Source organism: Pararge aegeria, chromosome 4 (genome assembly GCF_905163445.1).
Source record: "Pararge aegeria chromosome 4, ilParAegt1.1, whole genome shotgun sequence".
Classification (NCBI taxonomy): Eukaryota; Metazoa; Arthropoda; class Insecta; order Lepidoptera; family Nymphalidae; genus Pararge; species Pararge aegeria.
Window position 1 is genome coordinate 16,402,875 of NC_053183.1, and position 6,282 is coordinate 16,409,156.

The window sequence follows — 6,282 nt, forward strand, 5'->3', positions numbered from 1 at the left end:
TACGGTTTTACTGTAACTCGTTTTCTATTTTTATTTATATAATAAATTTTAATCATTGGACGTCGAACTCTTGACATGCTTCATATAACTTTCCATGATCTTGGGTCGCATCTTTCCAGCTTGTCGCTTCCTTTAAGACTTTTCTCTTAGTGTTGGAGCCGCTGATCCAATACTAAGAGAAAAGTCTTAGAGCGTTTTGTATTAGATTCCACTGAATCTAAAAGAAAAACGCTGCGTTTGTCTATGTCCACTTGCCCCACTATTGACTGGCTTTCAATATTTGAGCAGTTATTGCACCTTTACTCTGCTTCTATGAACAGGGACCTTTTCATCTCTAGTCATGTTTAGATGTTCAAGCGTTTTTGTTTTGTTAGCTACTTTATTTGGCACAGCGATAACTGAGATTCTGGGGAAGGTCATAAAATCACATTCTAGCTATGCACGACTTAACAGCTACATCGATCTTGACCAAATTTGGCAAGGAGATATGTTTGTTTCTTAGACACGCAGTAAACTTTTTTATAGCTTTATATATATGGCTTTTAAAATATAGAAATAATCGCGGACGTGACCGCGTGCACTTAGTATAACTCTCTCTGTCGCTTGAACGACTCTGAGCTTTTATTACGTTATTATATATAAGTACTTTTTATACAGTTGTCGAGGACTTTAGAGCGATTTATATAATCACTGGCAACGCTCACTGATCAAAGACTGGTCTAAATAATATCATTGTGTATAATTCATGAAGCTTAAGATTCTTGGAGTGCCCATTACACCTAATCATTCTCCGACCAAAGCATCAAAACCAAGGACACCTCAAATTATTGAGTAGATACAGACTGCTTACTAATAAATAACTCACCTTTGATTTGGTCTGGGGTGATGTATAAATATTCCCTGCAAAATTAATACGTTACCATCGTCAAGCAAAATTCCACCGGGATAATTCGTACCCTTTATAATAAAGAAGGGGTACTGAAAGCCTACTGAAAATCAGCTTTGCAGTATTCCTAGTTACTGCCATGGTATAGGTATATGAAGGAACGTACCTTTTATGTTTTAACTATTTTCATATACGGAAAAATATGAAAAAATAGATAGGTATTAATCTTTTGTTCTGTTGACAATTATTGTGGTTATTAAAAAAATTATCATTATTGAAGCTACAATGTATACTTAAATAATTAATGGTTGAATTTCAAAAAAAATCTGATATGGAAACGCTGTTATACTAATCTATATATATAAAAGAAAGTCGTGTTAGTTACACTACTTATAGAACGGCTGTACAGATATGGCTGAAAATTGGTAGGTGGGTAGCTTAGAGCCAGGAAACGGACATAGGATACTGTTTATCCCGTTCGACAGTCCTTATATATATATCTATATTCTACATCTATAAAACAAAGTCGTGTTAGTTACACCATTTATAACTTGAGAACGGATGGACCGATTTTCATTATTTTTGATTTCTTTGATTCCTGTTAATCCGGAATAGGAGAATAAGTATTAAAATACAATATTTTTTTAAATTTAAAATCAAAACAATTATCTAGCCGTTTATTAGTAACAAAACACAATTGACAGCGCACGTCAAGTTGTCTATACCTAATCGTAAAACTGTTGATGTGACCTATAGAGAGATTCCGGAGTAAGATGAGTTTTATGTATTGTACTTTAAAAAGACATTGAGATGTAAAATATACTAAGGCGAAATGAAATTCGCGGGGATAGCTAGTAAATAATAAAACTAAATATACTACAACAATACACACATCGACATCTAGCCCCAAAGTAAGCGTAGCTTGTGTTATGAATAATATACATAAATATTTATAATATACAGATAAACAACACAACAACACAAAATAGCGCTTCTATATCTATCATTCAATGAGCCGGCCGTGGGTTCGATTCCTACAACTGGACAATGTTTGTGTGATGAACATTATTATTTTCAGTGTCTGGGTGTTTATCTATATATTACAAGTACCTATTGATGTATATTATTCATAAAATTATTCACCAGTTATCTTAGTATCCATAACACAAGCTACACTTAATTTAGGATTAGATGGCGATGTGTGTATTGTCGTAGTATATTTATTTATTTATTAGTATTTAATATTTTTATTAATATATGCCCCGTCCATTTCCACTTAAGCTTTTTTTATTCTAGTTTTAACGTGTATGTCCTCTCTATGCATATAACTCAATGTATTTTTTATTATTTATTCTTTCGTCTGGTTATATAAATCAATTTTTGTTTTTTATGTACTTTTATTTTATAGTCTGAATATTATGTTTGCCGTGGCCGCAGGCTACCAGCGTGGTGGACTAAGGCTTTAACTCATTTTCATTGTGGGAGGAGACCCGTGCCATGTAGTGGTCTGATAATGGGTTGATATGATGATGATGACGATGATGAATATTACATTTATAACCACTCGCCTACTACTGGTAAAGGTATAATCAACAGGTTCATTTCTGTTTGCTTACATTAGAAAGTAATTGGAAAGTCGATGAATGATAAATATCGGGCGGTTTAAGGGGGACAGTAGGGTATGTTAGGGGTGTAACATAACAAAATTCTTTCAAACCAAACAGATCTTCGTCAAAAACAAGTATTCATTGTAAAGCCAACATCTCCTGAGGATGCTCCGGTTTCGGAGCGAAACGTGCATAGAGGGTACATTGCCGAAGATCTGTTTGGTGTGGAGTATAAGGATTGAAGAAATTATAAATTACACCATAAAGATTCTCCTGCTTTTCGCGGACTAGAGCAAACTAAGCTTAAGTTTCATAAGCCTTCCCTATCTATTTGTGGTGTGTACGTAATAAACGTGGACAAACGCTGCGGACCACTTCTTATAATCACCATAACTCAATAATAGTATAAAACAAAGTCGCTTGCCGCTGTCTCTCTTTTTTATATAGGGACAAAATGTGGGTAGGAGCTTTAATTCACTTTCGGTAGGCCGAGTTCGAATCCCAGCACGCACCTCTAACTTTTCTAATTCAGGTGCGTACAGCGTATCCCTACTAATATTATAAATGTCAATGTAAGTGTGTTTGTTACGCTTTCACGCAAAAACTACTTAACCGATTCTCATGAAACTTTGTACTCATATTCTTTTTATCCCGACTTTAAGCTCGGTTTCTTTGGGAGAGGGGATGAGTGTTTGACGATTTTACGCCGTAACTCCGACAAGTTATAACCGGATTAAATAATTATTTTTGTACTTTAGAGGTTATAATATGTGTTCAATTTTGCAGAAACTGTGATCGGAGAAACCCCTCATTTAAGGCTTAGCGATACTGAATATTTTAATTTTTTTTTAGAACTACAACTAAATTAAATGTCACATCAAAAAACAAAATCAGACGCAGACGAAGTCGCGGGCAACAGCTAGTTAAGTAATAAAAATATCACTTGCATCGACAGTGAAGGAAAACATCGTAAGGAAATCTGCATGCCTGAGAGTACTCGATAATGTTCTCTCTGGACTTTACCAATCCGCACTGGTCCAGCACGGTGGACTATAGCCTTAACTCCTCTCATTGTGGGAGGACACTCGTGCCCCGTAGTGGGCCGGTATTGGGTTGTGATGACGATGATGATGTTATTAAGTACCTCCTGATCTTACTAAGAGACTCCTTAAAAAAAATTTATGCCACCCTAATTAGTTATTGTTATTTATTTATTTTGCTTCTGAGTCACTTTTCGTTGTGTTGTAGGCTTGTACTTTATATGATATAATAATTTATATATATATTTATTTTTAATTTGGTAACTGCTCTGCTCTTGTGTACAAACTAATCCTTACGTCTGTGTTTTTTTTTCCCTTTCCTTTGTGGGGTTGCCTGGCAGAGATCGCTTTTTAGCGATAAGGATTCTCATTGTACCTGTTTTATTGTGTTGTATTTGTTTATAATTTAATTTCTGATAGGTGTACAATAAAGTGTATTTTCATTTCATTTCATTTAAGTATGACTTCTTTCGAGTATCATTTAACCTAAAAAGATAGTCATATGTTGCTGCAGACTGTTTTTTAGAATGAGCGCTAGTGTATATATAAACACACAACCATACAAAAATCACACACACACACACACACTCTATAAAAAAAATGCCTACACCATAGTACGTTGCTAACCCTATACCAGAATCACGCGAACTACACAACATTTTTTCTCAGTGGAGGGTGGTCGTTAAACATATACCTTCGGGGTGTTGTGACGTACATTTATCAAAATTATCGTTAATGTTTACAAATTACTAGCAAACGACATTTTAGGGTCGCATTCGTTTTATATTGCCGCGGAATATATTACGACATACAACATCTTGAGTATGAAATCCATTAGAGAAGAGTCTCACTGGATGAATACATCTTCGGAGATAAAAGTGCACTCATAGTCTAAAAAAGGTAATACAAGCATTATTTGTTATGAATTGGTTCCTATTTTAGGTATATTTATTTCCTTTTTCATAACAATCACAATATAATAGATTGGTATGTATGATATCATAATTTAGCAGCAAGTAAATAAGTTGTGCGCACATAATAGACATTCGTGTGAAAAACAAATGAAGTAGCTGGAAAATTATGACGAATAGTGAAAATAACATTAAAACACGATTGTGAAATTTGAAGTATCCGCCGTGTGTTGGCGGCAAAACACATGTTAACAGCCGATTATACTGGGTGTTAATCGGTGATGGCATACCTAAGCGTTAGGAGGGACGCCTCTCGGGGTTCGAATTCGAAGTTGTGACGTTACGTGCGTTCTAATATCACTTGCAGTATCACAATTAGTAGAAGTAGTGATTGTATTGGTACATATAGCTCATGGGAAACATTCGGTGACAATGAAGAAAGTGGCGAGTGCCATGATTTTTGTTCATCCAAAAAGCTACAAACTCCTAACGAAGTTTTCATTTAAAAAAATAACATGCATTGATACTCAGGGTTTTTAATAGGGTACGGTTGTCCTGCCAGTGTCATACTACTGGGGAACTATGGGACTATATGACTACGGGGACATAACAAGGATTGGACACGGGAAGTGTCTTAAACACTACTAAAGTCCATTCGCTTAGATAAAGGCGCCTTTGTGCCGTGCCGTCTTGGCCTGTGCCGTATTTTGTCAAAGATGCTGCTGCGCTACCAAAAGATGCCGCGCGCGACGTACATACACAGGAGAATTTGGCATTTTATATCGAAGTGCCATGCCGTAGAGGAAGGTTCGGTTTGTTGACTTTGGCAGAAAATATTGCTCCGTACTTGATTTAGTACCTAAGTCGAACAGATGTTACGCTAGGTATCGATATTTTAGAATGGATTCAAATTGTAATTATTTTGTATCCTTTATTATATAAGTATATTTATTATACATATTTATATATAGGTAAAGGACACAACACTTTGCGTAACGAGAAATAGTGTCTATTTTACTATCGTTCAACACGACGAGCGAGTTACATTTTAAGCTCCCCGAATATGGATACCAAATGAACCTGACGTAGAATAGTGTACACTTTCTTGAAAGACGGGGGTTATTTTTAATTTATATATTTATTCTTCACTAAAAAATATTAAACATTCATAATATTTTTTATGGTGTTCAACATCTTTTGTGATTCAGGGTTACTAAGAAATAGACTACTCAGTATTTCAAATTTTGTTTCTCCATTTTGTACAACATATTTATTTGGAAGGTATAGGAATAATATACCTCGTTTAAACAAACATCATGAATATTTGTTAACATAATAACATCGAAAGGTCCACAGCGCGACACCGCTACATGTCAATACTGAATCAAGCGCCGTCAATGATTGTTGTGGAGGGAAAGAACGTCACTTTAATAAAAGTAATAATCGAAAATCAAGACATGAGTAAACGCCTGATAAACTTTTTTCCATTCCGGTTCCCATTAAAAGGTAAGTAAGCACTGCGTTCCATATTTTCTATGACACTTAATTCTCGTTTTATAGGATACTAGCGGTCCCACGCGACTTCGTCTGCGTATACGTTCACCTTAAAATATAGACATAATATGTTGTCGCAGACACCGAGAGCACCTTGTTATACATGATTTTATCGAAACTTTAACCGTTTACGTAGCGAAGCTCTAAAAAGGAAAAAAAAATCCCCGATTTTGAAACATTCTTCATTGGTATATACGAGTTATAGAAAACTTAAAGAAAACTTAAGAGTTATAAAAAGCCCACCCTTAAGTTTTTATAACTCGTATGATATAATATAGCCTGTA